The sequence below is a fragment of the Ictidomys tridecemlineatus genome, chromosome 4 (assembly GCF_052094955.1).
Source record: "Ictidomys tridecemlineatus isolate mIctTri1 chromosome 4, mIctTri1.hap1, whole genome shotgun sequence".
NCBI lineage: Eukaryota > Metazoa > Chordata > Mammalia > Rodentia > Sciuridae > Ictidomys > Ictidomys tridecemlineatus.
This window is the reverse complement of record NC_135480.1, coordinates 46048483-46064249: the sequence shown is the minus strand read 5'-3', so window position 1 is coordinate 46064249 and position 15767 is coordinate 46048483. Positions and strand designations below refer to the sequence as shown.

The window sequence follows — 15767 nt, the reverse complement described above, 5'->3', positions numbered from 1 at the left end:
ATAACCAGATATGTGTAAACTACCAAAGAAAAATTACACCTTTATAGCAATAAATAAAATATTTCCACACTTATTATATAGATAAATCAGAGTTGCATAAAATTGAGTGGGTGGTATATGTATAATGCTCAACTTTGTAAAAGAAAATATCTGGAGAAAAATTTCAAGAGGGGTGACTTGGAAGTTGTAGAAGATGAAAGAATCTCAAGTCACCCAAGACAGTACATAAAATTGTTCAAGTCAAATATAGAAAATTATGTTAATAAAATAAACCCCCTCTAAAAATACTACACAAATTATTGAGTCGTGTGTAGGATGGGTTAAAGATTTGAAGGGTACAAAATAGCCTAAAAGAGCAGAGACCTGAAACTTTCTCTCTATGCCAAAACAACAACTGCAGAATCAGAGAATCAGGAAAGGCAGGACTAATAGTGGTATCAGATAGCTGAGATGCAGAATAAAACAGGTGAGAAAACTAGCTTTGCAAGTAGCACAGAGATAACCAAAGACAGTGTATTGTGCACAAGGTGAGGTTGGCCTGCCTTAACCAGGCCCAAAGAAATAGACTAGATTCCAGAAATATATTAGTGGAGAGTAAAAACTACATCAAGATTAAAAGCTAGAGAGAGGTTCAGACATACAAAGTGCAGTACAACCTGCAGAAATTTGTAAACGCTTTTACTATGGAAACTGATATGAGATGGCCACTTTCAGACACATCATAAACAGAAACTTTGTATAAGAAGCTGTTGACCAGGTAAATGTGTCAGGAATGGTAACTAGAAAAATCAGACAATTTTGTGGCAATCTAAAATTGCCAACATGAGGATGCCCTCTCAGGAATTGTGATAAAAGAGGAGAAAGTCTCATCTTTGTTACATTAACTTTCAAGAACATGGAGACAGCAAACACAAAAGATGGAAGAAGCTAGGATGTCAGTCATGTATTGGCCTCTTAATGTACTCCCTGTTTGCTTCCACATGGATTCCAGATAAAAGAAAGAAAAAGAACTAAGGGCTGAGAGGAGCACCTAGGATCAGTGGGGCAGAAGGAATTGCCAGATAGTTCTGCCCCAATAGAACATATGATGCTTGAGAATTGAAAGTTTCCAGACCATGAGTTAAACTGACTTGATGATTGTTGGTCAGGAGGAGAGTGAGTCCAAACAAACATTGTGTTCATATCATCGTCGTCGCCATTCAAGGCTGGAAAGTCTGCCTCCAGTCCCCAAAACCTAGAAGCTAGCAGAAAGTACTCCCCTACACCTTGCAAGTCAGCCCCTAATAGGTCAGCCCCTAATAGGCCCGGATTCCCAGTACTGAAGGGCGGGCCCCTTGACCTCTTGAGGCCCAAGGGGCAAGCCCAGATCTGTGTGTGTCTGTCTGTCTGTCTCTCTCTCTCTGTCTGTCTCTCTCTCTGTCTGTCTGTCTCTCTCTCTCTCTCTCTCTCTCTCTCTCTCTCTCTCTCTCTGTGTGTGTGTGTGTGTGTGTGTGTGTGTGTGTGTGTGTGTGTACACACACGCGCACGCGCCCTTGGAATGGCCCAACACCGGATTCCTAAGCCTTGAACTCGGTTGTCTGATCTGGAACTCAACCACTGAGGGAGGGGAAAAAAAAAAAAAAACAAACTCTTCCAAGCCTAAAGAGGTCAAAATCGAATGACCTGTCGGTTAGTCTGCAAAGCAGGGGGTTGGTCCCAAAGCCCAATTCCTCAGGAAAGGGCCACCAAAAGAGGTGAAACCTCAGGAACCAAAACACTGCGGCATGACTGGGTACCTCCAAGTGCGAAAACAGGTTTAGTTTTCTAAATATCAGCGCGTTGGCCCTTTAAAATAACTCCGTACCCAGAGCTCTGAGAGACAAGACTGATCCCGAAGACCAGATGCAGGCCGCTGGCGGGAAGCAAGAAGGAAAAGACGACAACATCAAGGTCTTTGTCGTCCAAGGCCCTAATACCCAACCCTTTCAAACCTTCTGAAAAGGAGCGGCAGGAACCTTCTTTAGTTTTTAACTAATAAACTAGTGCCAAAGTAAATTGTTAAGGCAGAACCGGGAGCGGGACGCAACCCTGATCCTGAAGGAAAGAAACTAAAAGTTAGGGTCTCAGTGCCGCACTTCAGACGGTGCACCGGTCGACACGTGGCCCTGGGGGCGGGGGTATTGACTAAGGATTTCGTCTCAGGTCTAGGGCGCGGGCTATTCCTAGCAAAGAGCTAGGCGGAGAGCACCGCAGTGGGTTTAAGTGCTGAGCTCTACACCTGGTCGGTACCAGTCTTCTGGCTCCGAGAAGTCCTCGGAGGTGCGGAGGGCACCCAGATCCCTCAACCATATCCCGGGGCTCACGAATTCACTTTCCCCTGGGGATCGGATCTCTGCGCGGCGCAATAACCCCGGGCGCCGAGCTCCGGGGAACAAGGGAGGAAGGGAAGGAAAAAAGAGGAGACGGGTGGGGCTGACTTACCTGCCTGGAGCTACTGCTGCCTCTGCGCTGTCCGTGTGCCTGCGCACCGCAACCAGCAAAGGCAACTCGGCTTTGCTAAGTTTGGCCTCGCACCTCCAGAGAAGAGGCGCGAACTCGCAAAGGAAAGGCGCGCGCGGTTCCTGTAGAGAGGTCCCCCTGAACTTGGGAAGGGCAACGCAGTTAATTCTGCTCAAGAAGTTAATATTTAAAACACCCACGCAAAAATCACGACGGCCGTTGAAACTTCTAATGACTGCTTTGAAAGTCTCCTTACACCAGCCAGGCGGTTAATTCAGACCTATATGACTTCATCTTAAGGTCGCTAACTTCTTTCAGGGAGGGTTTCACAGCTACTGTGTAAACAGGACAAACAAATGACATGCACTCCAAAACACCAAGAGAGAGAACTTTTACTTAAACGAAGAATAAGTGAGTGTAAGAGCCAAAGGGAAGAAGTTAAAAACTTTAATTACAGCACGGAGAAAAGTTTTCACAATTGGTTTCCTTAAACGGGATAACAAACATACCAACACTCCTGCAGTCCATTGCACTTCATTTAAGTTTGGAGCAACCCAATAACCTCAATTCCCAAATAACAGTGCCCTTGGGACTGCCTCAAAGAGGTCCTAACTCATGTTTCAGTAACAAAAAACAGCAAACTAAGAATAATGCTTTGCATTCTTTAAGATGCTATTTTGCAAAAGGACAAGGCGTTGTCCCTTGACTTTAAATGGATGGAGAATAACATTAAATTTCACTTGCATTTGTCCATCATCCTGTTAGGAAGACCACAGCCACAGCGACAGTAGCAGCAATGCACCGCCACAAAGGAAGTAAGGAAAAGTGGCAAAAATGCATAAACTTTTTTTTCCAGGAAAAATCAAAAATAAGTTTTACAGACATGCCTTTCCTAGCTTAGGGAAGTTAATTTTCAAATGTGCTTCGGCTATCTAAGGTGCAAAGCGGTGGCTAGGGGAATGCGTGGCTGGAATCTGCATGCTGATAAGAGAAGGCTGATGTACTTACAGTGACAGAGGGCAGGCTGCGAGAGAAAAGCTGTTTGTGTTAGCCTTCGAGTTACCCAGGGCTGCAGTGAGAGCAGAAGGGAGGAGTGGGAGTGCCAGTCTGCGTACACCTTCACCGCGTCTCATTACATCTGCCAGCCTCTCTCTCCCTCTCTCTTTCATTTCCACATTCCCTTTGTTCCTGAAAAAAAAAATCTACACGTCACATCAGAGTCCCCAGATGCAGTCTACACCAAAGAAAAAAAATGAATAATTCAATCAAACTGTGCATAGTCTCTAAGGCAATAAATCTATTGCACTTAAAGAAACGAAGGGTAATTACCACCATGGAATTAGAATAAGGCCAAAGACCAGAGATGTCGCCGAATCTTCGGGTAAACTCCCCAGTCAAATAAAGTTTCATTTATTTAATCCTTTGACATCTCAAATGAAAAGTCAGGAAAAGATTTTAAACTTATTTTAGAAGGTTATTCACTTCTTTTTAAACACATTATAGAAATGGGGGAGGGGTGAGGAGGGGAGAAAAGCCTGGCGCAACTACCTTGCTCAAAAGCTCCCAAAGGCAGCAGCATAGAACGAGTACAGACACCAACCAAGCCAATGTGTGTCCGTGGAGCCTGTCCAGGGTCCATTTCTCTCCCACTCCACCCTCCTCCACTCCCCTCTAATCAGAGGAGGATCGCCCTCCACTCTCACACGCCACCGCAGCTTTGCAGGAGGGCAGCTGGAATCTGAGAACCTTACCTGCTGCACGGAGACCTAAGAGAACTCGCGCTTCCCTGCCACCAACACCCCATGCCATTCCTATGCACCCCTCCAAAGTCCCATTTACTTCTTCCAAGAGAAACTGTAAACGGGATTGCCCCCACCCCCCAACCCCACGATTGAATGGAAGCTCTGTACTGTACCGACTTCTGGATATGCCCTGGATTGAGTTTAGGGAATGTCTGGGGGGAGGGCACCTCGAGCCTTGTCCAAGTTAGTCAGAAGGCGGTATTAGGCAGGAAAGCGCCCACTGGAGAAACAGCTGGGATGCAGACCGACTATGGAAATCTCAGTTCTAGGAACCTTGTCCTTTCGTCCCAAAGGTAAGATTGAATGACTGTCGCACGTTTATTCTTTTGCTGTCTGTGTCTCTTCCCCACCCCCAACTACCTCTACTACTCGGATCTGCCACCATGCACCCGAGAGAAGGGCACAAGCACCGCGAAGGGCTTTATTTTCCAGGTCTCTCTACTCATGAATCGTGGGTGTCACTAAAACAAGATTAGCAAATCTACCGCTGGTAACAGCGACCAGAACCTCTGTCCCTCTGCCAGTTGCTCACTGATGGAAGCATCTCGGGCTGCACATCGGTCCCGAAGCCACAGCCCGTCGGGTCGCTGGGCCTGCGGGCTCAGGTGACACAGGGAGGCTCTCGGCGTCCCAAATGGGTTCGGTCAAGGGTTTCCACCCCATCGCTACTTTCCGTTGCCTACGCGCTCGAGCATGGTGTGCGTGTGAGCGTGCGTGTGTGTGTGTGTGTGTGTGTGTGTGTGTGTGTTACACACACACCGCGCGCGCGAACACACACACACACACTTTTGATATTCTGGCCGAACTCCTCATCTAAACTGAGGTTCCCTTTAACAGTCAATTCAGCCCTCCCGAGAGCAGCAGGGAAACTAGGATACGTGGATGAACCGCTAGGGTGCCAACCGTCCGGTTTGGCCGAGCTTTGTTTATGTGCCTAAGTCGCCACCTTGAGGTCGAGCGGAAGACTGCGCGCAGCTCAGGACTTTGGAGGCCCACCAGGCTGACCCTGGCCCAGGAGCCTTGGCGACCTCCTGGGACTGGTTGAAAAAGAAGCAAAGGCTGGTCGCCCTGCGGGCAAAGGAGCTCCAGAAACAGGGCCTGTTCTCTGGGACCCAAGCTGAAAAGAGCGACGGGTTGAAACTACAAACTAGCTGAATCCAACAGCCGTGAATCCTGCAAAGAACACATTCTCCTAGCAGAGTACAAAGCTCGGGTCAAACAGTCTGCAGCTCTAAGGAGGGGGCTGCGTTTTGGAAACTTGAAGCACTAACTCCCAGGGCAGTGGTAGAGGGTAAGGGGCAGCTTCGATGAGACACAGTGTCCGCTTCTGTCGTGGACAAGGTCCTAGCGTTCTTCTGAAGTGACCTTAGTTCTGCGGAGAAGACTCTGCATTGCCTGGGGCTCATTTCTCCCTTCTCTCCAGAAGACAAAGGGATTCAGGGACGCAGCTAGACCCAAAGTCACAAGTCCAGGTCTCTGAGATGAGAACTGGGGGCAGCAGAGGGACATTCAGGCAGCCTGGCTGCCTGATGGTAGAGCTAGGCACTTCAGCTCAGTAGTCCACCCATTTCTCAGGAAATCTGTCCTTTTGAAAGTTTAACAATGGATTTGGTAAAATAATAATAATAATAATTGTTATAAACTATATATCTTTTTTCCTTTTTCCCATCCTGCCTTTATTATATCCTTTGTGTGTGTGTGTGTGTGTGTGTGTGTGTGTGTGTGTGTGGACAATTCTTCCTATATTTTGCCTTATGCTATAAAGATACCAAGCTTAAGAACCCCCTAGCTAAATCCTGGAATGACATAATTGTGGTTTTTCTTTGTTATTCCTGGACATTGCCTCCACGACTTGGAGACTTCTACAAGTTCACACCACACCAAAGGCCATCTTCAGTGAACTGTGCCCCATCAATGCCTCCATCATTTTCCCTGCTACTTGAGTGCATAGATATTGTTTAAATAATGTTTTACCAAAAAAAAAAAAAGCAGAATTCTCTTTATTTATTTCAAGGGAAAAGACACTTGGGCACTACTTGGGTTACATGAAAGCCAAATCAGTCCTGGCTGACTCCAACTGGTGCATTTCAGAATTTTGGTTAGCAAATAAATAAATAATAAAATAAATTTTAAAAATAGAACCATAGTTCTATATGGTGCTAATGGGCAACAGGAAATGTCTTTTCAAAGGAGAGAAGCAACAGGCCCTTAAGCTAGACACCATTCCCCTGTTTTATGCCACCAACTAGCAAATTAACATTGGATCACTCCTTCACTCATGTGGAAAACTGAGTGTTAGTGAATACAGTACTGAATTTTCCCAGGGAATCCCAATTATAAAAACACCTGTGCTAAGTAATGCTATTCTAATCCACTATAAAAACCTTAAGTATGTAATAGCCCTCACATCATCTCATTTCTTAGACACAGTGGGGTGGGCTAACCTCATGGAAGAACATTAGACTTCTACAATGTCTCCGGAGCCTTAACTCACAGGAGTCTTGGCTCTGCCTTACATAATGCTGACAGTTTATTTTATCCTAAATGGAAGGAATATATATTGATGTCTAACACAACCAGCAGACAGTAATCTTGGGTTGAAACATCTTTAAAGAGAAATCCAATGGCTACAAAACTGGAACACACATCATATGGGCAGTGAGAGGCCAATTCCATGATTTTTAAACAACAACAACAAAAAAATCCTAAGAACATGTCAGTATTCAGTCTATATGTTGCACTTTATTATATATTAATGGCAAAATATAATGAAATAAATCACCACAAATAAAGAGTATGATGATATGGTAGAAACACATTGTAAAGTGTAAAATTCTAATGATCTCAAAAAAATGGATTGCCATTGTGAAAATTTCTAAATACAGGATTTCTGATGTATGTGTTTTTAAATATCACAATTATATTGAAGTTTTATTCACACTTAAATATATACAGTGTTTAATGTATGCAAGTAAATAATTAAAAGTGTGTAAACTAAGGATTTACCTTTTGTGCTTTTATGATTTAATAAATAAAAATAGTTTTTTAAACTATTGCATATATACTAAAAATTAAATTTTATTTAAAATGCCAGCAGAAATATCATGTTCAGTATTTGATAACTCCACATGATGTTATTTCATTTTATCTGGAATATACTATTTAAATTACGTTATTTTACTAATCAATAAATTATATACATTTCTAAAAGTAGTTTTCTGACTTATCAAATGATATACCTAAAAAAAACTGTTTAAGAGAATCTGTAGTTATAATTCTAAATAATGTATTTTACTTTTAAATCAGTTCTAAAAGAAACCTCAAATTGTATCCTAAATCAAAGTGCTCAATATAATTGCTATGCAAAATTATTCCATAACTTGCTTTAGTTTTATGTCTTAAGATGTATTATAACTGTACATATAATAAAATAGAGATGCTTACTTTCTAAAATCAATTAAACAAATGAAAGCTAAAAAAGAATTCAGTGTTCCCAAGTATCTGGATGTCTGCTATTATTTAAATAATTCATCAGACTTTTTCAACTTTCTGAAGTTTTTATCAGGATCTTTTGCATTATATTTGAGTATATTATCCTTCAATTGAGGGGAGAAAGACAGCAATACTGAGAGTTTGCCACAATGACCATCCTCATGGTCATTAATGTTATTTCATTTTATCTGGAATATACTATTTAAATTACCTCAGTTATTTAAATTACCTCATGTTCATTAATGTCTATGAAAATAATAAATGAAAAGCTTTACTTACACTTAAAGTCCTAGTATAGTAGGTGTCTGAGAAAAATATTTAAACTCAAGAGCTCAATATAAATACCTCTTTTAATTGTATACAATATGTTATCAACCTACTTTCAAAGTTGATGAAGTTTAGTACTAAAATGAATATTAAGCAAATAAGTGTTAACTGTGTTCACTAGAATTAGCATATTTCAGATTATAGTTTATAAATTTTTAAGAACATCAGCATCATGATATGGTTGTCATAGAAACTGCAACAATATGTCATTTCAATTAGTTTTATATGCAGTGATAAGGCCTAGTTCTACAGCACTCCAATACAAGTTTGAAAAGCAAAAACTAAAAGCAAATATAGTGAATAGTGAGTTCCCAATTTCTTCCAGCTTAGAAATAAAGTACAATAAAAAATGAAAATACATTCTAATTGCACAGTAAGATCTCAATTTAATAAAGGTTGTAAAATGTTTTTAAATTAGTACATTCTGAAAAAAAAGTTTTAACTAAAAATTCCTCTTAATATTCCTTATTTTTGTTACTTAGGTCTATTTATAGGCAACAAAAATTATTATTTATTACATATTACTTAATTATTAAATTATGGATGCTCTTTCTGTTCTCAAGAGATAGATACATTTACTTTAACATTAAAAATTCAGAAAAACTAGACCAAATTTTAATATTTTTAAAGTAGTTATTGCAACAGATCCTTCTCATTTAGAAGGAAGTCACACTGTATTATTACAAAAGTTTTCTTTGTATATAATTGCCAGAGATATTCTGTTGACATTAATGGCTCAGTTATTGAAACAGAAAAAAAACTATGAAAATAAAGCATATTTCTAAAAGAATAATTATGTCAGGAGATCTGAAGCTCTAACTTAATCTTTCCTTTGGCTATCAAATACCTTTTCCTTATATTTTTATTATTACATACTTAAATATGGAATATGCCCAAGAAAACTCTAAAAATGATTTGAAAATGCACAATGCATTTAACTCTATATCATTTATCTTTTCTGTAAAATATAACCAGTTACTAAAAACTTTAATTAATACAAAGCAATGTCCTCAAATATCTATAAAAATATCATAATATAAAATGAATGAAAGACAGGATTTTTTAAGAAGCCTAAAGGAATTATTGAAAAAAGAAAATTTAGCATATACAACTTATTCTTGATAGAATTAGGAGGATTCCAAAGAAGCATTTAAGTCCCCAGTTTTCCTGACAATTAACAATGAAAAACAGATGTTTACAAAGCTGTTTCTTATGCTGTCTTAAAAGACTATAAAAGATGGTTTGTGGATAGTAAGAAGAAGAGCCAAATAACTGCTTGCCGAGTGTATATTTAAAAAGCATTTTCATTGGCTCAGTTATTGTTAATAGTGAAAGAAAACACTTTGTGCTGCACATACTGTAGAACTGTGACTATAGAAAACTGCCATCATAAAGTCCTCAAAAACTCTTAAGATGTAATTTACAAAGATAATAATAACACAGAATTATTTCACTTCTCTGAATGCTACACATTTGCATACCAGGACTGTGTACAATATACTCATAATGCACATTCATAATAACAAGGACTTCTTAACATTATAACTACAACATAAGATCTGTGCATTACACAATCTATCTTACCAACTTTTACTTTTTGGTGTTAAAGTGTTAGTCTCAGTAAGCCAGGTGGTAGCTGTTTACAAAACTGAAGACCACATTATCTACTGCATCACCACTGTATAATGATAAAACTGAAAATTATTGACCTTGCAAAACTAGAACAGTATTACCTAAAATTATATTGTAAGATGTCAAAAGAATATTTTTAAAGTTAATATGTGATAATCATTGGCCTATCTTGACAAAAAAACTTTAAAAATCAGTGATGTTTAATTGTTTAACATTATTTATTGAACCAGCATCATGCTAGATCCTTTTAAAAATATTAATTTGGGTATTTTTATTTACTTAAAATAAGTTTTTACTGTTGTTTTTGTTACTAGGGATTGAACACAGGGGCACTTTATTGCTGAGTCAACCTTTTTTTCAAATGTATTAATTAATTTATTTATATTATTTTGAGACAGAGTCTTGCTAAGGTGCTTAGGGCCTCACTAGATTTTAGAGGCTGGCTTCAAACTTGTAATCCTCTTGCCTCAGCCTCCTGGGTCACTAGGATTTCAAGCACGTATCACCACATCTGGCAAAATAAACCATAATAATGACCTATCTTCATGAAGCATTTATTCCAACAGATTAGGAATTGTGTATGTGATATACACTACAAATAGCGAAATTAATTATAATTCTGATTATTGTCTATGGTCTCTCTTATTTTTATTCAGTCAGGAATAAATATATCCTAACACATAATAGAAATGGAGTATTTCTGTTGCCCAGATGAGTTATTTCTAAATTTACTTATGATACTTTCTATATTAATCACGGTGGAAAAGATATTCTGAAACAAATGGAGGAGAACAAGTAAGTAAGAAGTACAATAAGTAACAGTACCTGGATTAACAAACAGAAAAAAATCAAATTAGGAAAAAGTCCTTAATTACTAAAACATTTATATTTTAAAATTAAATTTTTGTTTAAATAGAAAAATGTAACAGAATATAATTATTTGTCCTCACAATCATACTAATATTTATTAATCCATAGGTATTTATTTTATGCATATTATTATTGAAATTGAATGTATTTACTTTGAAGTTTCAGTTATTTCCCAAAGTATGAAATGCATTCATGTATTTAACGTCATTCACTTAAAAGAGATTTTATTTTATTTTATTTTATTTTTTTATTGATTGTTCAAAACATTACAGAGCTCATGATATATCATCTTTCATACATTTGACTCAATTGGGTTTTGAACTCCCATTTTTACCCCAAATACAGATTGCAGAATCACATCTGTTACATACTCACATTTTTACATAATGGCATATTAGTGACTGTTGTATTCTGCTACCGTTCCTATCCCCTACTATCCCCCCTCTCCTCCCCTCCCCTCCCATCTTCCCTCTCTACCTCCTCTGCTGTTGTTCAATTCTCTCCCTTTTTTCCCCTCCCCCTTGCCCCTCATAACCTCTTATAATTTTGTGTATCATTGAAGGTCTCCTACCATTTCCATAAGCTTTCCCTTCTCTCTCCCTTTCTCTCCCCCCATTCGTCTTTGTTTACTGTTAGTTAAAAGAGATTTTAAAATAAAGTAAGTTGATTATTTACGCGAACATTATAATTTATATTAAGATCGTTATAATTAAAAATAGGAAACTCTTTTGAACCAGCAATATTTTGATCCTTGGTATTATTTTGTTAGCTAAAAGACTATTGAGGTCACCAACAGACTTCTATTACCCTACTTTACAGTTCATGTTTAATATACAGCAGGGAGAATTTTGTAAAACTACTTTATTTATTTATTTATTTATTTATTTATTTATTGTTACCAGGGATTGAACCCAGGGCAGGGGCACTTAACCACTGAGCCACAACCCCAATACTTTTTTTTTTTTTTTTGAGATAGGGTCTTAGGGCCTTGCCCCGTTGCTTAGGACCTTGCCCAGTTGTTGCAGCTGGCTTTGAACTTGCAATTCTCCTGCCTCAGCCTCCCAAACACTAGGATTATAGGTATGCACCACCATACCCAACTTGGTTTTCAAAATCAGCATTAAGATAATTAAGATAATACAACAGACACTAAGATAATACAGACATTAAGATAATACAACAGACACTAGTAAGGCAGTATGTAAAAACGTAGATGTGTAACCGATGTGATTCTGCAATCTGTATACGGGGTAAAAATGTGAGTTCATAATCCACTTGAATCAAATGTATGAAATATGATATGTCAAGAGCTATGTAATGTTTTGAACAAATAATAATAAAAAATAAAATAAAATAAATAAAAACTGAAAAGAAACTAAAAAATAAATGAATAAAATTGTGATTGGTGCAACCAGAAAAAAAAAAAGCAGAATACAACAGACACTAGTAAGGCAGTATGTAAAAAAGTGGATGTGGAACCGATGTGAATCTGCAATATGTATACGGAGTAAAAATGGGAGTTCATAATCTGCTTGAATCAAATGTATGAAATATGATGTCAAGAGCTTTGTAATGTTTTGAACAACTAATAATAAAAAAGGAATAGAAAAAAATGTGTAAAGTATGGGTGCTAAAATCTAAGAATAGGAAAAAGAATCACTGTATATGAATTCCATGAGCATACCTTTTACAATCATCACAAGTCATTTCAATATATGCATTGAAAGATGGCATCAGATATATTTAAAGGAAGGGTCATTCAAGTGTTACAGGAGGCAAATATAACCTAGAAATAGTGGGAATAAAAACTCAACTTTCCTGAACTATGTGTACATAAAGATAAGCTAGAGTTTTAGATTATCTTAATAATTATAGTTTTATACTACACGTCATAGACACTGTCCTAAACAAGAGACTAGAATATAGTTTAATAAATAAGCTTTTAAAATAATTCATACAGATCATTCAACTTCAGAATTTTTTTAAGATGACCATTTGCAGTGACCTGTAACACATCTATTAATAACACTGCATCTGTATCACTCCCACTTCCTCACTACTGCTTCTTCGTTTACTTTTGAGAAAATAAAAGCATTTCCTTATAGTAGACATCTCAAGAATGCCTAACACAAAGATTCCCATGAAACTCAATCAGAAAGAGATACAGGAATCTTGAAGTGTTTGTTTGGGTTTTTTTAATTTGTTATTTGTTATGATTAGTTATATATGACAGCAGAATGCATTTCAATTCATTGTACACAAATGGAGTAAAACTTTTCATTTCTCTGATTGTACATGATGTATCGTCCCACCACATGTACAGTCATACATGTATCTAGGGTAATAATAATCATCTCCCATTTTCCTACCCTCATGCCCACTCCCCTTCACTCCCTTCCCTTTGTCCAAAGTTCCTCCATTCTCCCCACACCCCCCAGCAACATTGGGTCAGCATCCACTTATCAGAAAGAACATTTGGTTTGGGGAGGATTGGCTTACTTCACTTAGCATGATATTCTCCAACTCCATCTATTTACCTGCAATTGCCATAATTTTACTCTCTTTTAATGCTGAGTAATATTCCATTGTGTATATGTACCACAATTTCTTTATCCATTCAACTATTGAAGGGCATCTAGTTTGCTTCCACAGTTTAGCAATTGTGAATTGTGCTGCCATAAATATTAAAGTGGCTATGTTACTGTAGTATGCTGTTTTTTTAAGTCTTAATGTGATATTATCTGACAACTCTTCTTTTTTTTTTTTTTTAACCCAGAACCTGATTTTTTTTAGGTCTTAGAAACAAACATATTTTCACTTATCAATGAAAGAAGCTTTACTTGTAAATACTTTGCTTTTTATTTATTTTTTTAAAGTAATGACTGCATAGTGAAAAAGATACTTTTGTTTTGGGGGGGTTGTTTGTTCATTTTTGTTTTTGTTTTTTTTTTTTCACTAAAAAGCTTATAAGACAATGGACCTTTGCCACACACTTTGCTATTCTATTTGCATGATCCAAAGGCAACCACTCTTAAGCCATCTGATGTTTTTATATTTAGCTCCATATTTCTAAATAGTGTGCTTTTGAGTATATTTTTAAGTTTTTATACATATGCTGATTTTTTGGTTTAGTTGTTGTCTATTGCCTTCTCATCTTGGCAGGTTGAGTAATTAATTCTCTCATATCTCCCCAACTTCCCAGTATAATGACATAACAACTTTTAGCTAAGTCAATAATTCCATTATTATACAAAATAAATAGCTTCATAGAAGAGTCAAGTAGTATTAAAAATATATTTTAAAAAATCACTTATTTATTATGGATCTATTATCACTTTTCCCCCATGTTTTTAACCTATCAGTATTATTTTCCATGTGATAGAATATATTAATAAAATATCAATATTTCTTGGAAATTGTGATGATTAACTTTATGTGTCAACTTAGCTGAGTTGTGGTGCCCAGACAATCAAACATTATTCTTAATGTCTGTGTGAGTATGTGTTTGAATGAGATTAATATTTAGATAAGTGGACTATGAATAGAGTAGATTGGTCTCCAAAATATGGGTGGGCCTCATTTAATCAGTCGAGGAGATGAATATAACAAAATACTGAGCCTCCCCAAGCAGATAGCCTTCAGAGTCTTAACTGGAACATTGGCTTTCTGAGTCTCCATAATGAAACTACCTCATCAGCTCTTGTGTGTCTCCAGCCCAGCTGGCTCATCATGCAAATTTTGGACTCAACCTATGTGTTAGCTTTCCATCACTATAACAAATACCTGAAATAGTCAACTTAAAACAAAAAAGGTTGATTTGGCTCACAGTTTTGGAGGGTTTAGTCCATATGGCAAGGCAGCACATTGTGGCAGAAGCACATGGCAGAACAAAACCATTTACCTATGGCTGGGAAGCCAAAAAGAAAAAGAAGAAGGAGCCAGGGTCCTCAATTCCCTTTGAGGGTATATCCTCAGTGACCTGAAGATCTCCCACTATGCCCCTCTTCTTAAAATTTGTACCACCTCCCAATAGCACCATGCAAAGAACAAGCCTTTACCACATAGTTCACTTAAAATCCAAACTCTAGCAACCTCCACAATTCCTTGTTTAAAAAAAAAAAAAGTGTGTGTGTGTGTGTGTGTGTGTGTGTGTGTGTGTGTGTATCCATCCTGTTGATTCTACTTCTCTGGAGAACCTTGACCTAATATTGAAATTCAGTCTTTCAACTCAAATTCAGACTGACTGCTCTCTCTTCTACATAACAGACATCCTGGCGTTTCCTTTTTCTTTCTTTACTTAACCCATTTTCTTGGAGCACATTCTCTAATAACTTCTTTGGAAAAATGAATATATGAGGAATAAATTTCAGGTCTTGTATATCTGAAAATTTAGCTATCTATCCAGATATTCAATGGATAGTTTGACTTATTATCGAATTTTAGATTAAAAAATCATCTTTCCTTAGAATTTTATGAGTGTTCTCCCATTGTATTCTAGACTTCAGTGTTGATACAAAGATATTCCTGGTCCTATATAAACTACTTCTCTTTCTCTTTCTCCCTCCCTCTCTCTAAGCTTTTGGGATTTTATTTTTACCCATGTTCTTTTAAATTTTGACAATAATGTACCCTGATATAGATTTATTTCTCACTCATAGTCCTGGGCACCTGGATGCTCTTTCAATCTAAAATCTCATGCCCTTCAGTTCTGGACACTTTTCCTGTTTTGTTTTTCTTTCCTACTTCATTTTCTCTTTCCCTTGCCTATCTATTAATCAGATGCTATAACTTTTAAAATGAATTTTTTAATGTTAACTCTCTATTTTCCATTTCCTTTATTTAATTCTACTTTCTGGATGTTTCTGAGGAGGCTTTCTTTCTCTTATAATAAAACTAAGCTTCTTGGGCTGGGGATGTGGCTCAAGCGGTAGTGCGCCATGCCTGGCATGCGTGCGGCCTGGGTTCGATCCTCAGCACCACATACCAACAAAGATGTTGTGTCCGCCGAGAACTAAAAAATAAATATTAAAAATTCTCTCTCTCCCCTCTCTCACTCTCTCTTTAAAAAAAAAAAACTAAGCTTCTTGAAGAAAAGATCTTTAGCCATTTCAAAGACATACATATATGTACATTGACTATATATGCATGTATTCTGTGTTATTTGTA

At 37.5% G+C, this 15767-nt stretch overlaps 1 protein-coding gene and 1 long non-coding RNA gene across 3 annotated transcripts in view; one reads left to right on the top strand and one right to left on the bottom strand.

Annotated features, from left to right (window-relative positions):
* The window catches only part of Sox6 (SRY-box transcription factor 6), a 580734-nt gene extending 577074 nt beyond the window's left edge, over window positions 1-3660 (bottom strand). The window contains exon 1 of one of the 2 annotated variants that reach the window (XM_078046426.1): window positions 3487-3660. The gene's annotated coding sequence lies outside the window, so the exon portion shown is untranslated. The remainder of the gene's footprint in view (window positions 1-3486) is intronic. The other variant, XM_021727329.3, reaches the window with a different exon arrangement.
* A 397-nt stretch (window positions 3661-4057) lies between these two features.
* LOC120889620 (uncharacterized) overlaps window positions 4058-15767 on the top strand; it is a 32914-nt gene continuing 21204 nt past the window's right edge. Inside the window, exon 1 of the long non-coding RNA XR_013437209.1 lies at window positions 4058-4573. This is a non-coding gene — a long non-coding RNA (uncharacterized LOC120889620). The remainder of the gene's footprint in view (window positions 4574-15767) is intronic.